At 29.9% G+C, this 10,951-nt stretch overlaps 1 long non-coding RNA gene across 1 annotated transcript; it reads right to left on the reverse strand.

Moving 5' to 3' along the window:
- Positions 1-460: 460 nt before the first annotated feature.
- On the reverse strand, positions 461-2,082 carry LOC114167370. Its single transcript, XR_003600185.1, has 3 exons — positions 1,924-2,082; positions 1,747-1,815; positions 461-718 (listed from the first exon to the last, which is right to left on the reverse strand). It is a non-coding gene; the product is annotated as an uncharacterized LOC114167370 (long non-coding RNA).
- Positions 2,083-10,951: the final 8,869 nt, after the last annotated feature.

Below are 10,951 nucleotides of genomic sequence, written 5' to 3' on the forward strand. Positions count from 1 at the left end.
ATAGCGACATCTCAAAGTCTATCAATTATTTATTATCACTTGAAAATTTATTATAAAATAAAATAAAAGAATACAAAACATGGGGACCACACTAATGTTAAATAGTTCCCATAAATTCGATATAAATAGAAATATATACCCTTAAATACTCCAAAGCACAATATTGTCGATTTTTTTGGTTAGAACAATATTAATAATATACATTTCTACTCATACTTAATGAGTTATTGCATCTTAAATTTGTAATTTGAGGTACTTTCATGGGACTCAAGGGTAGAACAAGTGAATCATTAGCTTTAGGCCTCCAGACAAAGAAAGCATCAAAATTATTTTTTACTACTAATATTTTTTTATTAAATTAATTATAAAGTTACGTTGAAGAGAAAAGGCCTCAATTTTTTTGTACTAATATACCATTATTAAATTTGTAACATCCTATTTAATAGTTTTTCATACTATCAAATAAAACATTATATCATGATTAAACATAGCAAATAGTAGGGGTGGCAGTTATACACACATAGTATATATATATCTAGTACAGTCCTCCACACTGCTACATCTATGAACACATATACACCAGGTAAGAGTAGGTAGAAAGGATGCTAAACTACACCCAAACCCTCAAAATATACAGTAAAAGTCTAAACTATAGTGGGCACTCCTTGCCAGGCTCCAACTCCTACTCAAGAGGGGGCATCTCCATCTGGTTTCAGCTCTGCTCCCACCAAACATAGGTGATCATTGCAAAGGGATAATATGCAAAAGCAGACAACACAAACAAAAAGGGTAAGCTAACTGAAAGAAACAACATCAATACACTTCGCAAATAGAGATATCATTTATAGCATATAATTCAATCATAATTTATAGACTCGATATCCGGATTGTGTAAGTGACGTTGGAGCTCTTGGTGGCTTGCACCTGTAACGGTTCCCAGACTCTGCAGAGTCTGGACACATGGAGTATTCACCCGACCGTTCCCAGGGTAAGTCCCATCCATGTCTAAGACTTGATCGAGTCCGACGACGAGGACCTCCTGCTACTCCTCACGACATAATCCATTCTACTCTATCTGAGCTTGAATGATTATTGGAGTTCCAGGATACCAACCATTATAGATTCCTTACATCCTTACACACACTACAATTCCCACTTGGATTTTCCTTGAAATTCCATTTAAACTTCATCTTCTCATAACTTATATTCATCCAATTAAATCATTCAATACATCAATGGTAGCATTCCAATCATACAGAGCCTAAATTGCACAAAGATGCATTAAAACATATATTTTTACCAAAGAAAACAGATTTGAAGCACTACTACTGCAGTACCTCTCGCTCAGGCTAAAAAGTCTAGCCTAGGCGAGAGGTTATCTCGCTCATGCGAGACACTAACAGTGGCAAAAAGAGAAAACCTGGGCGAACTCTCGCTCAGGCTAGACTGGTTCGCCTAGACAAGATCGCATCTCGCTCAGGTGACTCCAGCTCGCCTAGGCGAGGCTTCGCGCAGGAACAGGGGTGCGTCTCCTGATGCTTTCGCTCAGGCGAGAGTAACTCGCCTAGGCGAAAATACCAGGTCACAAACCTATTCCCACATGCATCAGACTAGTTTCTAACAATCACCAAGTAATTTTTCACCAATTCACGCAATACAAACACGAATTCATCACTCCATTACATAATTCAAGTTCATCCATGCATTTTCTATTCAAATTTGAGAAGAGGAGTTAGCTTCCCTTACCTCTATATATATTCCTAACTAGCTAGGGTCCTCCCACCCAAGAGCACTTAAGCTATACCACTTAGTGAGCTGAAATTGCAAATTCCAAGTATGAGAAGGGTTTCCAGAATGACTAAGCAGAAATGGGTTCTATAGATTTCGAATTAGAGAGGAAGGTAGAGGTTGGGAGTAACTTACATGGAGGAAAAGGGATCGTAGCAGAGAGGAGGAGTCCTGATTTGGCCTCAGGTCTGGATTTCTGCAGCAGAGGGAGAGGAATTCAGATGATCAGGCAGAGAGGGTAGAGGAAGAGGAGAGGAAGAAATATGTAGTGAATTTGTGGTGTGGTTTCTGTTGTGTGAGTGGCAGAGAGAAGAAAGATTAAGGAAAGCAAGGAAATTGGGTTTCTTACAAAATTAATTATAAATTTATGTTTAAAAAAAAACCTCAAAAAAATATTTTATTATTAATATAACTCTACTAAATTAATTATAAGTTTATGTTTGAGAATAAAATAAAATATAATTAAATTATTATTAGTGTCTGTTATTTTTATTGGTATTAAAAATGACAACTAATGAGTTAAAATCTTTATTTAGTAAATAATAATTTTATTTAGGAAAAATAGAATGATTAGTTATCTTCATTCTCTTATAATCAATCTAAATCTTATTTTTTTTATCTTTTAATCTCTATGTGATGTCTCTTATCTCTCCCTACTTTCTTCTCTTCTAAGAGTCATTCTTTTAGGGTTTTGACAAATTATTGAATCTCATAATGCCCGTATATACCAATTTTTTCTTCCTCATTTCTGATTAGTATGTTTTTTCTCTATATTTGTGTTGTTGTTTTTATTTTATTTTGGATTTGTATTAAAATTAGAAATGTGTTTCTTTTGCTCAATTATGTTTTTTGGTACTTTTCAATTTATGAGTTTCGAAACGAGGAACTGGAATTTTTCTACAAAACTATTAATTAGATTATGGTTAGTCTTTTGGTGGATATTAGATTAATTGGAACATAATTCAAAGTTGGGTTTTCTTTAAAAGATAATTCAAGTTTAGGAAAAAGAAAACTTACTATCAGATGTGCAGAAAGAAACAATTTGATAATTTGATGAAAACATTGAGAATGAAATTATAAAATCTCTTTAAGAATCATTTAGAATTAATTACCTTTTGTATATTGTAGATAAAACAATTACCAACCACCCTTCAAAGTATTTGAACAATTTTAAACATATAAAGACATTTATGTTTTTTATTTAGTGTTAAAAAATTAAAGTCACTGGATTAAACATTTCTTAAAGAAAAAATGCTTAAACCTTGAAAACTCTTTAAAACATGATAATTTGTTGGATATTGATAGATTTGATTTATTTTCAGAATTAAATATCTTAAGAAAAATTATAGGTTTGGAAAATGATAAACCAAATGACATTCTTAATTATATAAAAAAATATATTCTTTTCCAAATACATATATCACTTATAAAATAATTTAACAACTCCATTGTCAGTTGCTTCACTTCAGACGAAAGAAGTTTCTCAAAACTAAAAATAATAAAAACTTATTTAAGATCAACAATATCTTAAAAAAATTCAATGAATTAGTCTTATTACCTATTGAAAAAAATATTAAATGGAATTAATTATGACAACTTAATAAATAATTTTTCATAAAAAAATAAAAAAAATAAATTTCAAATGAAATGTCTATTTTTTAAATTTGTTTTAAATCTCAAACTCTTGAGCCGTCCATGGATATCCTGATATCTAAAGTAAAAAAAAAAAAAAACTAATCCCTATAAATGCTAATATTTATTTAAATTTAATCCTTTTTGGTTTTAAAAAGAATATTTTCTGCATGCAAACTAACAATCGAACATCTAACCATATATTTAAGAAACAAAGTTATTCGTCAACCATATGCTGATCACCACTCAACCAATTATTTATTTCCCTATGTCCCTTCACCTCTCCTTTTAGCTACCAACAATTTGCTTAATTTTTTCATAACTATAGGTCAAACATTATAATCATTAATTATTTTTTTTAAAATAAAAAGTTAAATTTTTTATTAAACATAAATAATTCTAGTTACTTATTTTGATTAAATATTTAATCATATTTTAATTACAATCATTTTTATAATAATAAAATAATTATATTAATTTGAAACATATGCTTGCTAAAAATGTTGGGTCTAATAGTAAGAATGTATTTTTTTTTTTGTAATATATAAGGGTGAAGTAAATTAAAAGGGTCGATTAAATTTAATTTTTGATTAAAACTTAAATTTATTTAATACGTTTTTGGGTGATTGTTTGTGTTTATATGTAGGTAGTAAATAACAATGGCCGTGAACTATACGTATGTTTAAAAGTAATAATGAGGAGGGTGTTTTAAGGAAATAATAAACGCTAAGAGTAAACATGGTACAACTAAAGTATGAATATTTTATTATGTAAATATAAAACCTATTTATCTATCTAAATTTTATTTCACAAAAAACTATTTCTCTAAAAACACTTTTTCTTTATCTTTTCTACCATGTTTTATATTTTTGAAGAATTTACTCATCTTTTTCATAGATTAAAGTTCACTTTAGAAATTTTGGTGAAGAGTATATCAAGTATATCAGATCATAATTTCTTTTAGGTCATTCTAGGATAAAGATAAATTTTTGTTAGTCCAGATCATAGGAGTATGTCCATATCATTGATCAGAGTTTTTGTATACATGTTTAGCTTTCTTTTGAGAATAGTAGAATTGGGAGCTTAAACTTAAGCAAACAAGCCTTAACAAGTATGGGGAAATAGTAAAGTTTTGATAATGCTTTTAGATAAACAATCTTCATGTGAAAGTGACATGAGCGCGATATTTGATTTTAGTAAGGAGTGTGTTATGTTAAAATGAAAATAGTCCATATTAGGCATAAGAAATGAAGAAAAATACCATTTTGAACCAATTAGATCCCATGTTATATTTTTTAGAATTTTTTAAGAGCAAAGCTCTCGTCAGGTGAAATGCATTTAATTGTAAATTTGAGAGGTTTGGTTAATATCGGGTGAGCCAACTATCACTAGGAGAAATTCAATTAACTGAAAATCCAATGTGTTCTCAGTAGGTGAGCATGTTTTTAGTTGATCTAGAAGGTTTTTGACTACACAAACAAGTCTTTGGCAAAGCGAGCAATGTTTTTGGCTGAGCAAGATAATGTTTTAAATTTTTTGAAAAACATATTTTTAGATGTTTCGAAATGTTAACATTTGTTTATCTACCTTTCATTAGATTATTTTATTCTTGACCACTATATTAGATTAAATATTATTAAATGTGATAAATGATGAATGGGTGATAATATTCGAAATTGAATTGAGATGAAATGCATATAAATGAGAGTGTATGATGTTTTTTCTGTGATATAACATGTGGTATAGGAAAAGAATATTATATTAAGATGTTTATGTTGTATATTGAATTTGGAATTTTGAAGGAGGTGATACTAAAATCTACTGATATTGGACTTACATAAAGGAAAATATTTGGTGGTGAGAGCCAATGGAGGTTTTATGACCTAGTTTATAGTGTGAAAAAAAAAATTGTGTCTCGTAGGTCTTAGGGATTTATTCTATCATATGAGTGAACTAAGTTCCTATTGAGTAGCTTTGTTATGGTGACAACTTATTGAAGATAGTATAGAAGGTGAAGATATCTCTAAGTCTATATCAGCATATGAGTTAGACATGTCAAAGTGAGCCAATCCGGCTCACACGGGTTGGCTCACCACGAGCCGGGTTAAAAATGAGTGAATCCAACTCGACTCAACCCACCACGGGTTGGTGGGTTAAGTGGGTTGGCTCACCAACCCACCTAAAAAAATTATTTATTTATTTATTTTTTAGTATTCAAATATTTAAATAAATTTTTAAGTAACTCATGAGATGACAATCATAGTAAAATCAAGAACCAATGTTTTGATAATGCTCACCACCAATATATGAAGAATTATTTCCAAGAAAGTATCCATATAGTCTAAGAAAGTATAACTAATATTACAAATTTTCTGTCATGTTATTCAACAAAATATAAATAAAAAAACTATACATTTTTTTCATGCTAATTTAGAAAAAATTGTTTATAAGACGGTTACTTGAGTAATTTACTATAAAGATTATAGTTAAAGATTAAAGTATCAACATATATAACTTGACAATCAAATTAATTAAACATTCAAACTATTAAAATATAATTAAGCAACATTCTAGCATTTAAAAATATGAAATTGTGAACAAATATAATAGGAGTAGTAAATAATTATTAAAAAATTAAAAAATTAAAAGAAATTTTTTAAAAATTTTTAAAAAATTGTAAAACAATGTTGGTGGGTTAAGTGGGTCAACCCACCTTCAACCCGGTTCGAACCCGTTTAACCCGTGGGTTAAGTGAGTCGGGTTGAGTTCAATCCACTTTTGAAAAAGTTGAATTTTTCTCAATCCAACCCGGCTCGAACCCGTGGTGAGGCGGGTTGGCTCACAGGTTGAAACTCATTTTGACATCTCTAATATGAATCTTTCGGAAGTAGAGTCAGGTGTTAATCATGTGTGATGTTAACTACTTATGACATGAGAGGTAGTCAATGGGTTGAGAGTTAAACACTTGATCTCTAATACATATTTAACAAATGAATTGAAATTGTTAAAAATACCCTTTTGGAGTCGCCACTATAATTTATCTTGGAAATTATGGAAAAACCACAACGATAAAGCCTAGTATACAGATTCCGAATTTTGAGTTCGGGAGTCTGTTACATTGTAGGGAAGGTATAAACACCCTATTGTGCCCGCTCAAAGGCGATACCTCTAACTAAATATATGAAGATGTTGTGGATTTCAAAATGCTTAAATTTCCCTAAAAATAAAAAAGAATGAAAAGAACAAAAATATTTTTTTGTTTTAAGGGGTTTGACAAAGATAATTCCCCGCCCCTACGTATTTCTGTTCATAATAGATAATCAGGGTTACATTGTTCTTTCTTATCTTTTTTTCTTTCACGTCCTTTGCATTGTTATCACTTTTTGATTTTTCGACATGCATTTCCATTTTTTTTCTTTTTTTTTTTTTGAATTGTTTGAACACCTGTTATGTATTTTGGATAATCTTGACATGTTGATGATCCTTGCTTAGGGATGAAGAAAGAAGTTATTATTCCAACTCAAAGAGGGTGCAAATGGATAGATATTTTGATCATTTTTTTGGTAGGAAAAATGGCAACATGTCATTTGGGAAGTCTGTCTTCTTTATTTTCACAAGAGCTTAACTCTATAAGACAAAATTCAGTAGCATCTAACATGCACAATTCTCTTGCTTTTTTCATTTTTTTTCTTAGTCCTATCTTTTGCTTAGACCGCATTGCAGGTTTTCAGCCTAACGGACATTTTTATTTAATCATTTTCCCAAATTAAGACCTCAACCTATTGTTAGACAAGGGTGTATAAACAAAATTTGCCCTAGTAGTTTTCATGCTTATTGTCTTGGAACAATCCTTTTATTTTGAGGCGAATTGAATGGACAAGGGGTTCAAGCAACATAAATGCATATGCTTCAACAAGAGATGAAAATCAACCACTATAAAGCAACGAACCATGGAAAACCTTACTCTCTCACCATTCTTAAACATTTTTCATTTTTTGAAATTTCCTTTATTTTTTTATCTTTTGAAAATGTCATACATTCAATGACTTTATTGAAAACTAATTCAGCATGTGATGTTTTTATTTTTGTTATTTCCACAATACCCTTTAGAAATGAGTCTAGACTTTGTGAATATACTTGTGATGTATTTTTCTTATTCTTTCAACTTTTGTTATTTTATTTACAAGCTTAGTGTGACACCAAGTATTTGAAAACATATATTTTTGAAAAACCAAAACAATATTTATTGAAATAATGCAGAGTACAACAATTTTTTTTTCAAAATAATGCCAATATCTCTATAATAGCACCCCCGTCAGGAAATCATCATGCATATAGTTTCTTGACCATGTTAGCATTGACTTCCCATCCATCCTTGTGAGAATTAGTGCTCCACCAAAAAATGTTTTTTTTTACAACATATGAGCCTTCATAATTTGGAGTTGACTTGCTACTGTGATCTTTCTGAATAAGCAAAATCTTTTGCAAGATTAATTCGACTTCATTAAACTCCTTAGGGTGCACTCTTTTGGTTGTCTATGACATGCTGCATTTAGCACCTTTTCTACAATGAGATTTAAGCCAATCAAACCTAGCTTGAATCAATTTTTCTTCTTTAAATTTGGTTTCCATCAACACTTCTCCTATCCCATATAATGTTGCCCTAGTTGATGTCCACATCGATATGGAAGCACCAGGAAGAAACTTAACCATAACCTTCTGTATGCTCTTTTCTTTACTTTCATTGACTACATCAATTGTTCAATTCTTCTTTGTACAATGAGAGTGCATCTTAACATTTTCTAGGTGGAGTTTTATTTCCTAGACTCCCCATTCCAATAATCTCACAATTCAGGGGAAGATTCTCGGTCATTTCTTGTAATCATCTTCCAATCATCGACAGGGGTGTTCAAAATTAAGAACATCGACATCATTATTTTCAAAAATTAACTATCATGTATGCATCATTTGAATTTATAAAAAATGATAAATAATCGCACAACATAAAGAAGGAAATGAAAAATGAAAAGGTAGGTGAAAATAAACATGATTTGATTATCAACTGAGCGTATAAAAGAAAAAGTATCAACCCATAAAGTCATGAGCCGTAAAGTCCTGGGCAAAGCAATAGTATCAACAAAAATAAAAATTACATTTATTCAAAGTCAAATATCACGAGTAAATTCATGATAGGTTTATATTTCATATAAGTTATGGTTATAGAGAGATTTGCCACCATTTTTATCCCAAAACCTTAAGGCAATGGTGTTATGAGTATTTATTCTTATATAGTGTTTAACTTTGTATATTCTATCCAATGTAGGACTTTTGACTCACACCACTTTTTTTTTCTTTCTCTTATCATATGGTATATTTTCCTTCAGGTGTATTGTGACCCCTTTTGGTTATGGTTATGCAGTCAATCACTCTGAACTATCGACTCTGATAGGGTTTATATTTTTTCATATATGAGTTATAGTTATTGAGAGATTGTGGTTCTATACATACATTTGAATTACACATATACAAGGCATTTGACACCACTTTTACCCCAAAACCTTAAGACAATGGTGTTATAGGTCTTTATTCTTATATAGTTGTTTAACATTATATATTCTATCCAATATGAGACTTTTAACTCACATTTAGACTATTTTCAATAATTCATAACACTCTAATTATCATGTTGACTTCTGGAAGACAAGTTCACAAGAAATTCGCATATGGAACTTCAAGATCATCTCCCAAAGCCGCCACTAGGGTTGGGCAAAATATACTGAACTGCACTGAACCATTAAAAACTGCACTGTACTAAAAAATAGTTCGTTTGAACTGCACTGAACTGAAAAACAGTTCAAACAAACTGAACTGAACTGAACTATTTTTTTGTTCTAACAAACTAAACTGAACTGCACTGAACTATAGTGCAATATAATATGAACTGAACTGAACTATTATATACATAATTGTTTTATGAACTGCATTATTCTTGAACTGAACTTTATATGTTATTCTTTGGCAACTTAATTAATTATTCACAACATCAACTACTTTTATTAGTAAATTAAATATATGCTAAACCATGAATTAACCAAAATCATGTAAAAGAATATTATTATTTCCAAATACCAATTTTTAAAGAAATGTAACATTTTTAAAAATATTAAAATTAAAATTTAATTATATTAAACTAAGAAAACAAAAAAATATTTAAAATTTTGGTCTACCAAACCAGTGAAATCAATGTTGCGGCTCTGATTCACCTGCAAATGGTTGCGCTCCATCATCGATGTCATCCACTTTATCTTATTTCACCTCGGCAAATCCCACGCCACCCTCATTCTTTGTCCTTCAATCCCTTGAGAAACCTATTGTTAACTTAGAGAAAATAAACTTAATCATGAGTAGTACAATAGTTAACTATTAGTGCAAATAGTTAACTATTTCAAGTACAACTTTTTGAAACTTTAGCTAATCAATAGTACAATTCTGTTTTATTATCAATAGTTCAGTTATTTTTAGTTTGATATAGTTTAGTTAACTATAATTTACTATAATTAAGTTATTTTTCCCAATCCCGCCACCTGATCGGTGGTGATCCACCCATTTTGTGCATATACTTCTTTATTCTCACAACATATTTGCACCAAATATAGATGAAATATAGTGGATAAATATTATAATTATTCATTACAAATTAAAATTTGGTATTTAAAGAGTATTTATCCGATGAAAAAATCCAATTACAAAAAATTCAAGATGAGTTCCTTATGTATTGATTCCTAGAAAGTTTAATTTTCTTGAAAGGTCCGTAATATAATAATTGATCTCTTGATAATTCTTGATGGTAATGATGTTGAGTTAGATATCTATTTTTCATCCGTCATGAAGATTCTGGGTAGGTTTGATGGTGACTTTAGGAGCTAATGGTAGGATGAACTAAATACATTTGTTCCATCGATCACTCCAATCATTGTTATGTATTTCTTTTTTATTCTTCTTTTTTAAACTAAAATAATGCTAATAAAATATTTAGATCAATTCGTAAGATGCGTGAGTTTATTCTTCTACACTTGTTTGTTAAAAGTATTATTATAAAGATAAACAATAATTTAGAAAGGTTCTTTTAACAAGGCAATACTCAGGCCACATATTATGTTCTGAAAATGATCAAGATAAGTTTAAGAAAAATAGCACCATTTAATTGACATCTAGATTGAATTATTTTTTTATGAAAATATCTAGATTTGACTTTGAAGCTATTTGAGACAAAAATAATCAAATCACTTGTAAAAGAGAAGTTCATTCTGGTTCATATTCTGTTCATGGCGTACATGATTTAAGTTCAAATTTAACCATTTTCCTTTCCGTTGACAACGGGAGAAAAAGAAAAAGAAAAGTGTGAAATGTGGAAGAGGTTTAATGAATCATACAATTAATTATATATATATATATATATATATATATATATATATATATATATGTGTGTGTGTGTGTGTGTGTTAAATATTACTATGTACTGTGATATTTA

This window comes from Vigna unguiculata, chromosome 2 (genome assembly GCF_004118075.2).
Source record: "Vigna unguiculata cultivar IT97K-499-35 chromosome 2, ASM411807v1, whole genome shotgun sequence".
Classification (NCBI taxonomy): domain Eukaryota; kingdom Viridiplantae; phylum Streptophyta; class Magnoliopsida; order Fabales; family Fabaceae; genus Vigna; species Vigna unguiculata.